Here is a 14909-nt window from a genome sequence, read left to right as displayed (position 1 = left end):
TTTAGAGAGAAATAGAAGGGGAAAGAGAAACATTGATTTGTTGTTTCACTTATTTATGCATTCATTCGTTGATTCTTGTATGTGCCCTGACAGGGGATCGAACCCACAACCTTGGTATATCAGAACGATGCTCTAACCCACTGAGTAACCCGGCCAGGGCCTCAAGCTCAAATTTATACTATAAAGTATAAAATTTAATTCAGTAATGAAAGCTAAATAAACCTAGGAATAATTAGCTTAATGATTCATATAGCTGAGTAGGAAAATTAGAATCATAGAGTTATTGGCAGAATAAAGTTATGAGATGTTAAGGTTTTGCTTGGGTCAAAAGGAGGGCCTTGAAACTCTTCTGAAGAAAAATAAAATGGAACAAATTCCCTCTACCCTAACAACAAAAACATAAACTTAAGAAGTGTGCTAAATCTATGTTGAGACAACTATATGACTACCCAGGAGTATAAAAGAAGGCTTAAGTAGAGAGATATACCATGTTCTTGGATAAGAAGACTCAACACTGTAAACATTTTAAATTATTCTCCAAATGTATTCATAAGTGTAATACAATTTCAATCAAAACCCCAATGGGATATTCTTGGAAGCTTGATGAAGGAGTTCTGAAATTCACGAGAAAAATTAAGCTGAGAAAAGCCAGGAAAAAAAATTTAACCTTTGAGGAGGAAGAGGATTTGAACTATCAGATTTTAAAAGAAATTATAAAATGGCTGAAATGAAAACATAGTGGCAGCAAAATAAACAAACAGACCAATAAAACAGAATAGCAAGTCCAGAAACAAACACAAGCATGGTGGCCTAGTCATATGTGCACATGTGCATGCAAGTGTGTATGTGTGTGTGTGTTTTGGTTACCTAGCATCCCAGCACTTTTCCTCAGCATAGAAACTGAAGAAGATGAGATCTTCCCTCTAGACAGCAAGGGCATCAGCATATAACTGTTTATTCAGGGGGATTCTGACATTGAATCCAGAAGGAGTGATGCAAAGGCACAAGGTCCAGCAAGTTATTTACAGAGATAGTGGTGATGTCAATAATCCAGGAGAAGAGAATGTCAGGTGATGGCAGTGTCACTGGAAGCATGCCGCCTAGGCTCTTCCTATAACAGCTCTTGTCCAAGTTCTGTTCTAACCAGACTTCCTAAAGAGGTCCTTGGCTGAGTTTTCTGTTGCTACCCTATTTTGCCTCCTGTTTCCTGAGCCTGGTTTTTAACTTTCCCATGGATTTTGTGAGCTACTCGGTGTCTTTCTAACAAATTCCATTCTGTGTAAGCTACTTACAGTCCAATGCTTGCAACTACTGATCCTGACTTGTACAAAAGCAGGTAATGGGGAGTTGGTTACAAACAACAGAATCTTAAGGAAATGAGGAGACTTTAGTTATTCAGACGCATTCTGTTTGAAGATAATAAAGACTCGATTAATATTTAGAGATGGGAAGGTCATGGACTATTACAGCAAAACAGCTGAAGAAATTTGTGCCTGTGAACATTAGGGTTAAGGTAGGCATTGAAGACAAGACCTTGAAGGACTTAATTGTTGTTGCCACAGAACAGTAAAAATGGTATAAGGAATTCAAGAGCTGTGTGATGAGGTTACCTGCTTCACTTGAAGAGATTGACATGTGGAAATTTCTAGATTCTCATTTTAAATGTGAACTGAAACACAAACTGTGAATTTGTTAAAAAGAAAAAACACAAACCACTTATAGCCCTAGAATTGAGATAGCTATAATTAATATATCTACTTGCCAACTACTGACTTATAAATCAGTTGAATTGACCTCTTTACCTAGTGTCTTATATGAACATATGTTAAGGCATTGATCCCAAAAGAGTTACATCTTTTAAATGAAAATGCTAAGAGAATTTGAAGAATTTAAAGAACTCCCACCCCCAACTCCACTGAGCCTTTCTCACCAGCTGAAGCAGTAGCTCCTTTTGCTTCTGAGGCAATTTCTCCTTTGTTTGAAGATACTGAAGTACCATTGTTTGAGGGAGTTGTCTTATAAGAGGATGCCAGTTCTCTTATGCCATATTCTTACCTTGCACTATCTCCAGATCTTTAATTAGAGTCAAATTATACTATGCTTCAAGAGTCAATTACAAAGTAAAATTCAGGAAGAGAAGGTTCAAGCATCAAAGGAATTGAAGAACTTTATAATTAACCTGTGGATTGTGGATTAGAAAAGATTTTAGAAATGTTGAATGAGGAGAACACAATTTTAGGTTGGGCTGATTCTACAAATAGAGCTTACAAGAGAGTCTAGATTAACTGTTTTAGCTTGAGAAGCCGGGGATAATTCTATTTGTTCTGCTAAAGATTGACTGAGACACAATAGTGACTCAAGCAAAATGGCTGCAATGCAAATCTCTTTGGTAAAACGTAAAAGAACAAATTTTTAAAATTCAGGAGACAGGAATGCTGGAGTGGACTTACCATTTCTGACCCAACCACCCACCTCAACTGTATCTTCCCCAAAGGTCCAGAATACATCCTTCACAAAGACCTTGAGAAACAAATCTATAAGGAGAGGGTCAGTATATTTGAAAGCACTTTGGAGAATGTTCTCTGATCCAGGATGATGGTGAAAGAATCTAAAGTTGAATTTGGTTTCTAGAGTTGCAAGTGGGTAGGAGGATCCCAGAGTGGCAAGGTCCAAATAGCACCATCTAACATTCACATGTGGGTAGGTTGAAAGCTTGTAGGGTAAGTGTGAAAATCAGAATAGTTTGACCCATAGGTTCTTTGAAGTGACTAGTTGGTCACAGAGTCCCTAAGAACAAAATAGATAGGTCCACTACAGTGCTACTTGATTTATGTATCAAACAAACAAAAAAACCCCATTAGGTCTAGAAAAGAGAGGCATTATCCAATTTCCATATACGAATCAGTTCTCAGACATAGTTTAAGGAAATCTGGGTACTCTTGAGGAAGTGCCTACTTGAATCTTCCTTCTGTCATGCAAAGAGACATATAGACATTTATTAGGATATTTGTGAACAACAAGGCAGAAATAGTTTCCTTTCACCTGGTATGAACAACAATACAGCTTCACCTTCTTGCCACTGGATTGTATATCATCTTTAAGACTCTGAACCACAATCAAGCAGAAAATATGTTTATTTCCTTATTACAAGACATTACATAAATTAATAAAATAAGTTAATTTCATGTTTGTTTTACTTTTTTTAATGTGGCTACGAGAAAAATTTTAAATTACATATGTAATTTATATTTCTCTTGATCAGTGCTAATGTAAGGAAACCAAATCAAACCAAAGTTTCCTGTAGTTCATTAGAGCTGTCAGAATCATAAAATGTCAGTTATTTCACAAGCCTTTGAGCTGCTAAGCTTTAATTTTGGGCAAAATCACCATCCACAAATTGGAATTTTGCAGTTTTCAAAAAATACTGGAATGGCAGCAAGCAATCAGAGTTGTGTCTAATTCTATTTTTAACACAGGACAAGTTACATTGATAGCATTTGATAATTTTGTTTTAGAAATCAGGTAAATAAGAGTTCATTAGTTCTCCAGAAAAGGTATGGTGAAAATGGGCCTTCTGGTTAATTGTTTTGAACATAGAAAATTTACTTTGAAAATCTAAGCCTCATATCACTTTACCACATTCTTTTCATTTCATTTCACTATAAAATTTTAATTCCTCTACCTCTAACTATGAAGGCAGAGGAAAGCAGAGTAGACAATGAGTGGTATTCTTTCTGATGTGTGATATACAACATTTTAGGTTTGGATATAATTATTCTTTTAGTTATATTCATTAAGTCAAAGGTATCTACCAGACCAAAGCATACCAGCATAACAAAACCATAGTAATGTTTTCTTATTGAGACCAAGTAGGAATCTTGTTTCCAGAATTTAATAATCTCCTTGGCCTCCTAGATTGTGGGGGAATTTCAATAAAGTACAAATAACCTGCCAAAATATAATCATATTACGGTTGTTTTTGAAATGCGAGACTGTGAGTACTACATGGGGACACAGCACCCATACTTGCTAAAATGAACCATAAACATCAACGGTGATGCTCAGGTAGATTAGTGCCTTCTCATTCCTGTTTCTCCTCTTTCTCCTGTTTTGACGGTACACCATCTATTCACAGTTGTTCTGTATGTCCTCGCTTTCATTCCCTATGTCCATGTGGTCATTATGTAGCGCCAAGTCTACCTTTGAAATGTCTCTTGAACCCTTCTCTCTCCCAACATTTTCAGGGTGACTTTCTTAGGTGAGTCCCTCATCAACTCAGTCTTGGATAACTGGAATAACCTTTAAGTGATTGGGTTTCTAGAATGAGCACCTATGAAAGTGTTTACAATTTCCCCCATTTTAATTCAAGTTCCACATTGCCACCAGAATTACCTATTCAAATATCCTGAAAATCCAAACTTATTAGCTCCCTGCTTGAAACTTTCCAATTGGATGCCCTCTATGCACAGAATAATGTCCACACTCCTTAACATGATATTTAAGGCCCTTCACGTTCTCATCTCAATTTACTTTTCTAGATTTGTCCTGCCTCTCCCAGCACCAATACTAGCCTATGAATATCTAAGTTTAAAAAAAATCATGCAATCAAAACTCCATTAACATTCTGAATGTTCTATTGCTAATAGTGAGGGAACTGAGAGAATTTATGTATAGTATGATAAAATAGATATTACTAAAATATAAATCTATTACTTATGGAAAATGTATTCTGCATATTTCCTTTTGTCAATGACATGGGAATTTTTTTAACAGCAAGAGACAGAAATCTAATTTGAATTAGCTCTGGCAAAATTAGAAATGATTGACTTATGGATTCCTAGGAAGAGTTAAAAAACCAACTTAAGAGATGGGCAAGGTTGCAGTGAGGTCTCCGAACAGCTGCAGGAACTCCACTTCCACCAAAATTTCCCTTGACAGTTGGCTAGGCTGCTCTCTGCACATCAGCTTCCTCTGCTCTCACTGCAGACAGGATTTCTCCACAAAGTAGAAACATGGACATCAACAGAATTTGGGGCAATGTCCTTTAACAACTATGTGGCTGACTCCCTTTCTTGACTCCAGTCTGAAAAACCCAGAGGAAAGTCTCTGATCGTACTGGTTTATGCCAGATGTCTACCTCTGAACCCACCCAGTGTGACCAGGGGAGGGGGGTTATGTAAGCACAGAAAAGCTCTGCCTGTGGTCATGTGGACGACACAGGGGAGGGGAATACCAGTTCTTAGGAAAGAGCTTTCAGGGAAAGCTCACTAATATCCACTACAGTAAGTAATTCCTAAGAAATTTTAGTGAGATTAATTCAAAACAGCTGAAAATTGTATAATTAATTATACTTCAGCTGACTGAGGATCAGGATTCAAGATTTGTTACCTGAAAGTGTCGGTGGTCTCAGTATAGAAAGGAAATGGGAAAGGATAGGGTATGTTCTAAGAACACTAGTGTGGCTGCAACTGCCAGCTACAATTCCCCCTGAGTTCTTCCTCGCCTTTTGGAAATAAAACATAAAAGCATAGAGGGTAAAAATAATCAAACCAAACCAAAGTTCAAAGACTAACATACAGGGGGTATAATCAGAACAGGGCAGGCCCTCTCTGCTCCAGAGCCGGTGTGTCAGGGGAGGGGCTGTGTGCACCTCTAAACCTGAGTGTGCCCACTCACTCAGTGAATATTTAATGAGTCCCCCCCTTGGGTGGGCATTGTGATAGTGCTGGAGCTGGGCCACTGAACAAGATAGCCACGGTCTCTGACTTCACCAACTTTATATTCTGACTAAGGAGACGGTCTTTAAATAACTAATCACACGATTGCAGCCATAATAAGCATTGTGAAGAAGCGCATGATGCTAGGGGAACTTCTGGTGGGGACTCTCACTTAGTCTGGCACGTTAGGGAAGTTGTCCTTGAGGAAGTGACATTTGAGCTGAGCTCTGAAGGAAAAGCAGGGGTGTAGGGCCTGGGGTTAGGGTTGAGGGCAGGGGAAACAAGGCTGGTGGTAACAGCAGTGTGGGTGGCCCGCAAAGAGTGAGAAGGCTAAGGAGGTGGGGGAAAGCCTCTTTGGGCATGGCCTTGCAGGCCCCATTCATGATCTGGGTCATTTTCCTTGCACACCTTGCCTATAGGAAGCAACACATTTTCGAAAGGTTATTCTGGGTGCAGAATAGAGAAAGAATCAATGTGAGACAAATGTAGGTGTGGAAAGGCCAGTCATTGGGCTATTGAGGCCTGCCTAGAGTCCAGGCAAAGAAATGAGGGGGACTTGGACTAGGGTGGACAGTGAAGTCCAGATGAAAGGCTGGGAGGAGGGCGGGATCTGAAGAGACAGTGTGGCCTGATTGCTCCAGTGCTGGTGCGCCTGTGCGCGGGCATGTGTGTTCCATAGCTGTGAGAGGGGTCAGATTATCTCTGTGAGCGGGGACCAGATTTTATATAAACAATTCTGCATTGTTTTTAGTTGTACTCTCTTTACCTTCCTGACAGGATTTCCACACTCCCAAACCAGGCCCGAAGTCAGACCAGACCGCCAAGAATCGGTCATCCTAATCTCCATCCAGAAACTGCAAGATCTGCTTATGGGAGTCACACCCTAGGCTTTTTCACTCCTGTCCCAGACTCTTGTGCTCAACTTTAAAAAGAGATAAGATGCAAGGATGTTAGGAAGATATAAGAGGAAACTTGTGATCGGCTATTTAAAAAACAGATGAGTAAATATGGGTTAACTGTACTGAATTAAAAATATGTAGTGGTACAAGTTCCGCAGGCCTTCCTGTTCTGGTGGAGATGAAAGCGCTCTTGGCAGCCACTGCAGCTGCAACCGTGCTGGAGGCTCCTCTTTGTTGGTGCAATGCCCAGTCCTAGGGCTTGGACTTGGCAGTTGCTTAGTAAATATTTGCTGAATTGAAGCTTAAGTACAACATAGTGTAAGACAGGGCTGTCCTAAGATCCTTAGGGCTACATATTCTCAGCACAATTTGGCGTTCCCAACTCCTTGTCATTTCACTGTAGAAAGGAGAAGGAAACAGGAAACAGATAGGGGCTTGGTCACTGCTGTGGAAACAGGAACTTTGTGGCATATGAAGCAAGCTCTGGGTCAGGAGTTCTAGCAATAGCTAGCTGACCTTTGACAAGTCTGGGTCTCAGTTTATTGTTTTTTTTTAAAGTTTTTCATTTATTTCAGAGAGAGGAAGGGAGAGGGAGAGGGAGATATGCCCCCTACTAGGGACTGAGCCTGAAACTCGGGCATGTGCCCAGACTGGGGAATCAAACAGGGACTTCCTGGTTCACAGGTAGACGCTCAACCACTGAGCAACACCGGCTGGGCTGTGTCTCAGTTTTAAAGTAAGGGGATTATATGACATGGGCTTTAATAAGATTTTAGTCTGACGTAGTATGAAAAGCAAGGCTCAGAACCTTATATAGATTTGAGTGAGGAAAGAAAAGCAAGGAAGCCAGCTATTGAAGGCAATTAGGGAGACTTCTCTGCTGATTTCAATCTTAAACTGGGACAGGATTCAAATGTGGATTCCCCTCCCCAGGATCCTGATTAGGAAGTGATTCCCATCACCTGTTTTTATTCATACCAAGAGCTATTATTGTCTAAAACAGTATTCTTCCATCACTAAAGCCTCAGTTTCCCGATAAATTTCTCACAACACAGGAAACCCAGCAGTCTTGCCAAAGACTTGAGATCACCTAAATTTCAACCTGAGCCTCCTAGGGTCCTTAACCCAAGGCCCTGGTCAAGCCTCAGGCCTCCTTTCTAGGCTCCTTAGTCTTTTATAACCAAGGGGAAAACGAATATATTTTAAATCCTTGAAATAAATAGAATTTTACACCTTCTAATGAATTCTATTCTTTCTACGTGGCAATGAGGGTAGGTATAGCTGGCCAGGGATCTCCATGCATAGTTGCTGTTGCATACAGTGTCCTCTACAGCTACTGGAGCTCATAGGACTTTTGGCTACAAGAAACAGGTAACTGAGGTCCCAGCAACCTTAACATTCCAAAGAGGCAGGGGCAATGGTTGAACCCCTTAATGTTTCAATCAGGGTAGAAATTAAGAGTCAATGTTAATACCTCATCATAACCTTGTAAACTTATTTGAAACACTGCAAGCTTTTCTTTCATCTTTTCTTTTTTTAATAGAAACTCATATGAGAGAAGTCAGCAAGCATAATTCTCAAGGAAGGATTTTTGACGGAGCTTTTAGATAAAAATATAATTAAAAAAATTTTTTCAACAAAGGGCCTTTAGATTCTGTATAATGCTCCTTTCTCATAACAGATATTCAAGCTTCTTTTATTTTTCAAATTATAAGAGAAAGTTTATCTAGAAAGTTACAGAGGTAGTAGAAGTGAGCCAGCTGGGCTCTGTAGGCTCAGGAAACAAGTTACAGAGACAGAAGAAGGGCCCATGGAGCTTAGGAGAGAGACAGGCAAAGATAACTCTCCTGGGGGTGTGGGGTGCTGGTGTGCTCCTGAGAGGAAGAGCACTCAAGTGGTTTCTCGAAAGGGCCCCAAAGGTTTTGTTTAAGAACAACAAACAATAGTCATAGTCCTCTAGTTCCATTAGTCAGAAAGAATTGTCGAAATCACAATTTTGGTCATAGGATATCTTTTCAAGGTACCTTGTAACAGGATTGACATAGGAACATGAAAAACTCCAGTAGACACAAGTTTAAGGAAATGTAAAGAGCATTAAGTTGGCTTTATCTGGATCACTTTGAAGGGTAGGCTCAGGCCTGAGTATAGCTATACTGGTTTGCCCTGTGCTTCTCCAATAGGGATTCCATGGCAATCCTATAGATCTTCTGGTTTGTCAATACCAACTGCCTTTGACTTGGCAACTAATGTAATTACAACAGACCTGAAATTCTAAAGACAAATATACCCTACTTGGATGATATTTCCTTATCATGGTCAGAAGAGTGTATTTGGCACCCCACCAGCTTCCACAAAGAATCATCTGGAACTGTGCGAATGCAGTATCCACTAGACACATGTGGCTACTTAAATTTTAATTAATTAAAAATGAAATAAAAATTTAAAATTCAGTTTCTGAATTTCAAATGTTATATTTCAAGTGCTCAATAACCACATGGGGCTGGTGGCTAACTATTAGACAATGTAGTTATAGAGCATTTCCATTATCTTAGAAGTTCTATCGGACAGCAGTGATCTAGAAGAATCACTTCTTTGTAAATATATAAATTACTAATTCAATTTGTAATTCATTTAAATCGAGACACCTTCCCTAAATTCTCACTACAAAAACAGAAGACAAGCAAACAATCTCCTCTCCAACTCTTGAAATGGTCCTTTGATAGGACATTTCTTTTAGGACTTGTTGTAACTGGGTAGTCTTTCTGTAAGTTGTTTGAAGGTTAAAACTATGTTCAAATGTAGCTCCAAGTGAGGCAGGAGGAAAGAAGAAGTCCTTATTAATGAAGTTTGGGGAATGACTCATGTTAGAGACATAATCCACACTGTTCTAGAATTTGAAAGACTCTTGGACAAAGGCTTCTCATATCTGGCATAAACTTAAGGATCTGAAGAAGGTCCTTTTGTCTTGTCTCTAAATATACATTTATCTACCTAGTTACTGACATAGGAAATTCCTTCAACAGGAAGAAAAACTTTTTTTCTAAATAATTACATAAAAAATTTAGTACAAATATTCTTAGGAGAAACACACTAAGCTGTAAATGATTTACCTCTACTACTTTCCAGTAGGTTTTCATAGAAAATGGAAGAGAAAATTTAAAGTTGCTGAATTCCTAGATCAAGGTGGAACTGGCTGAGGAGGAAAGGATCAGGAAAAGGCTTTGGAGTAAGGGTAGACTTTTACTGTCCAGTTTTGTGAAGCTTGACCTTTAACATTCAGGGAATATATCATTGAACTGACAGGATATTCAGTTCTGGTTTCCATTTGCTTTGAAAGTGGGATTCTCCAAGACCCTCAACAAGTTTACTGATAGCTCTTAGCATGAGAATGATTAATATTGATTTAGGGTGGTATCTTTTTTTTTTTTAAGTTTTTATCATAAAGTTTAATTACTGTTCAGAAAAAATTCAGTGAATAATTTTCTCTGAAAAAATATACAGGGTGAAGCAAAAGTAGGTCTATAGTTGTTCCTGTGGAAAATAATACAATAATTAATAAGCAATAATACAAGAATAAACTCTCTGTCTCATGTACTCACAACTGGAAACCTACTTTTGCCCCACCCTGTACTGACTTTGTACAGACTGCAGTTATATTGGGGATGGCTGGTAAGTTAAATTACCCTATTTCCTATTCTGGAAATGACAAAAAGTCCATTTCCAGTCTGATTATAAAGGTGCATGTGCCTAAAATGGCTGAGAATAAATACAAGAAAGGTAAAAGCTGTAAGGCTAAGGGCACGCTATAGGCTCTAAGGGAAAGTCTCAGAAATACCCAAAATGGTGACAAGGAACATTTGGCTGCAATATGGAGTTCTTTTCAGACATGTTTGTCTTTTGTTCCATGTTTAAAAATGCACGTGAACTCAATGTAATTGAAATTTCTCTTTTTGTCAATAGGCGCTTCTCTGTACAGCTCCTCCACTTCTTCCACTATGAACCGATCTCCCGTTGTCAGCTGCTCTCTCAGGTAGTCTTCCTGAATGGTGCCAGCTGCTTCTTCATTAAAGCGAACAAAAGCAATTCTGATGACATCTTCTGGATCTGTGGCATTTAAGTTTTCACAAACATCATGACGAACATGGTGAAATTTATGAAACCTGGAGCCTCATTCATCATGGCATCTAGATACTCATCAGTTGGATTTTTCCCCAGGGAGGCAAACAGGTCATGTAAATCTTCCTTGTCAATGAAACCATCTCTGTTCTTATCAATCATGTTGAAGGCCTCTTTGAACTCCTGAATCTTGACTGGTCATACGCGGCAAACGTATTGGATGTTGCACGTGGCGGCGGTGGGGGCTTCGTGGTGGTCTTAATCTTTGCCCTTTTGCTCAACACGATGGCGGTCAGATCCCTGCACAGCTGCAAGAATCCAAGAACTTCGGTGACCCTTCTCGCTGCCCTTGCTGCAGGTATCACCACCCTTCTACACTCAGTATGGTGGTATCTTAAAGAGGCACTTGACTGTTGGTGACACTATATTATTGAATTTCAGGACCTGAGGAACCTTGGGCAGTATCTTTAGCAAATTATCTTCTTTTAAATCTCAGGGGAACTTCAGGAATATTATGAATTTTTACCTACATTTCATTTCTAAGTTGCAAAGCCCACTAGATTAGACTAGAAGTTTCCTCCCCGTATCTCTGGTCTCCAGCACAGGGCAAAATACCATATAATGTTTGTGGAACTGCTAAACTGCAGTCCCCTATTTTACAGATGAAGAAAATGAAGGCTAGAGAAAGAAAATGATTTTCCTAAGGTCATGGGGTGTGGAACCAGTAAGACAGCAATTAGGACAGAATGTTCTCTGTGTTCTTTCCATCCCACTCTGCTGATTTCTCACAACTGCTTTCTTTCTTTGGATGCTTGGTTCTGGAGGCTAATAAAGCTTCCCACAGTTCAAATGGGTACAATTATTATTTCTCTTTTATTTTTGCATTTTTTAATTCATTTCTTGCCTAGCAGTGCTGAAAGCATAAAACATCAAATGACAGTTTTCTTCTTGTACTAAGCAAAGACAGTCTAGAATTAAAGAAAAAAATACTAGGAAGAAATACAACAAAATATTATCAGCACATCTCTCTGGGTGGTGGAATTATAAACTATTTTCTTTTCTTTCTTATCTTTTTTGGTACATTGTAATTTTTCTGCAATGAACATTAATTTAAAATATTTTATTAATTTTTCTCATGAATTACTTTATAAACAAAAAATAACATGCACATATATATATATAATCTCCTTCTTCCCCTATTTCTACTGTTTGAGTAGGTCCTGCCTTCATTTAGATGAAGTGGAGCGGTGGGCTCCCATTAAGCAGGGTGAAGGGCACATTAATTATCCTACAGATATTTGGGACAGTCAAGGAAGACCCTCATTTGTGCCACTCCATTTCCCATATTTTCAGCTGAAAGGGCAGACTGTTGTCTTAAATGATTGCTGTTCTTTCAGCTGAAACCAGCTCAGTCCCCTTTTTAATTTGGGGCATGTGTCTCGGCTCTTTGTAAATATGCAGCCTTGCTTCAGTTCTCACCAATCTATTGCATTTCATCTACATGTGAAAAAATAGTTTTAAAAAAGCCCTTCACCTACACAATTCAAGACAAAAAGAAAGCACAAACTATTAATCCTATGGGGTAGACTTTTTACTTATTTTGGCACATAAAAGGTTATTGAATTAATTCCCTTAATCTTGCCCCTAAACCTTCACCCATTACACATAAAGAGGGGTATAATCCTAGGCTTTTGTACATGAGAAATAAAAATAAACATAAGCCTAAAAAAACTATTAAAGATGTATGAATGTGTATGTGTGCATGTGTGTGTGTGCGTGGGGGGTGGTGGTGAGAAAGGAATGGGTCTTGCTTACTCCTTTATGGGTCAGCCTAGATATGTTTTAAGAGTTTTTTCTGCATTCAGTACTACTGAGAAAAAACCCATCTATGATATCCCACAAAAGTTAAACTTTGAGTTTCTTTCACAGAGAGGAAATATGGAGAATCTGAATCTTTCAATAACTATTTGATGCATTTGTTCCTATCCCCTTATCCCCTTTTCTGAACCCCAACTACCCTCACCATCCCAGTTCCCCAGTGCTGCTAATCAAAGTAAAAAACCCAGAAACTGCATCTGCTTTGCTACTTTTCAGCTATGCCCAGACATTAACAATTAAGTGCCTAAGAAGCTGTGTCCATTTGCTCACTGACATTTTCCTGTTTAACAGATAGGTAATACATATTATAAAAATGTACACATTTTCCCCAAGGAACTTAATAAAATATATTTCATTTAGAGTATTAAAAAAATGAAGCCATAAACACTTCCCCCTAAATTGGGTCTCATGCAAAATAGTGGCTAACCACTGAGCCAGATGATTTCCTTGCTCATTTAAAAAATTTTTTTTTTTTGCCATTAAAACTGCCTTCTTTGGTACCCCCTTCTCCAGGGGTGAAGACCAGATCTATCCCAAACACGATTATCCAGCTTGGTTAATGATTTCAATGACCTCGTATGGAAAAATCCCTTCTGAAGGCTGCCGCTTAGTAACTCTAATGAAGGTGGTTTCGAGAGGCCAGAGGCAGGTGGTGAAGGCCGCCCTCCTCTCACCCTCCCTACTTCCCTCGCTGTCCTTCGCCTGCCCCTCGGCCTGCTCGCCTCCTTCCCCCTTCCTCCTCCCCTTCCCCTCTCGCCCTTCTCCTTTCCTTGCTACCTCTTTCTTCCTGTCTCCTTCCCTGCCTGTTATTGAACTTAGTGATACAGCAGATGGATGAACCTACTAATGCTCAGTAAGATCCCAGTACATAGCATTTGGGGATTTTGTCATGAGAAGCGCGAAAATAAACTTTCTCATACTTATTACTGTTATTAATAACAATTATTATTACTACTACTAAAAGCATTATAACAGTACCTTACTTTTGTATCATGATAGTCATCTCATGAGAAAAGGACACTCCCATCTTCTATCTGGCTTGATTCTCCTGCCACCATGTGAAGAAGGGGAGCAGCTAGTATCTGTTTTTCAGATGAAAAAACAAGGCTCCAAGGGGTCGACCTGCCTATAATAGCACAGGTAGTTAGTAATGGATTTGGGACTAGAATGTAAGAGTTCTGATAGCTGTGTTCTCTTACATGGAGTTGAAGTTGTCTCATCCTATCTAATTTTAAGTTATGGCAAGTGGTGTTCAATAAAAAAGGTTTGTGGGCTGGATAAATGCAAATGCAGGTAAAGGAAGCGGTGCCTAACCAGCAATGCTTTCTACCTTTCGCAGGTGTGGTCGAGGTGGCTTTTGCCTGGTCTTACTTCCAGGGAACATTCCTAAAGTGCTCTTTGGTTGCCTCTGCATATTTGAATGTTAAGATGTAAGCCTAGGATTTCACCAGACACAAACATGCACAGACCTTGGGGCTTACTACAAAACAGTGAATTTCTTTTAAAAATGTGAAACTTTTGGATTTCTTTACATTTAAAATAGACTTTCAGGGCAAAAAGGAATATGTGAAGCAATGCCAGTGGGACTAGGAGAGTGCTGTATGTGAAGTGCAGTAAATACAGCAAAAGAGGTTATATGAAAAAGAGCACTGGTGCCTCAGGGCCTTGCCCAGTCATCTTGACCTTACTATAATCTCCTGCAAAGCTGGATCCAGGCAAGCTAGTGCAAGAAGTGAACCTTGTTTCTGCACAAGAATATATCCAAGAGTCATTGACTTGGTAAGGCCTATGGATAATGACTTGTGCAAATCTCAGGCCAGGCTTGCTAAAATTTTTATGCATGACAAACCATGAAAACAGCAGTGAGAAGTTCATGATTTCACATGAGTTGTAAATTATTTTGTGACCCACTAATCCTGTTATTTGTAGCAAGTCTTCCTTTTCCCAGCCAGAGGAGAGATAACAGTCTTTGACTACGAATGTCTTCAAAATACTTAGTATTGCCATGATAACTCAGCACAATGAGACTTGCTGGCACTGCAAGTCAATACTTAACAGAACTATTTCAGTAAATTACTTTAAGGAAACAAAATCAATATGTAAAAAAAAAAAACAAGCCAAAGTTTAAAAATGATGCACGTGAGATCTGGCTTTGCCTGAAACCCAGGCATTAAGAATCCTGAACTGGACCTTGTTAACTTTTGGTTGGACTTTGTGCTCTTCATCTAAGCTTCCTTATCATCACTAGCTGAACACCCCCGGGATGCTTGCACCCACTCAGAACATGCCAAAGATGCAG

At 39.2% G+C, this 14909-nt stretch overlaps 1 pseudogene; it reads right to left on the bottom strand.

Annotated features, from left to right (window-relative positions):
- Nucleotides 1–10496: 10496 nt before the first annotated feature.
- LOC107546658 (myosin regulatory light polypeptide 9 pseudogene) lies at nucleotides 10497–14024 on the bottom strand (annotated as a pseudogene).
- Nucleotides 14025–14909: the final 885 nt, after the last annotated feature.

Source organism: Miniopterus natalensis, chromosome 8 (genome assembly GCF_054644295.1).
Source record: "Miniopterus natalensis isolate mMinNat1 chromosome 8, mMinNat1.hap1, whole genome shotgun sequence".
Taxonomy (NCBI): domain Eukaryota; kingdom Metazoa; phylum Chordata; class Mammalia; order Chiroptera; family Miniopteridae; genus Miniopterus; species Miniopterus natalensis.
Note: the sequence above shows the minus strand (reverse complement) of the source record. Positions and strands in the feature narration are given on the sequence as shown.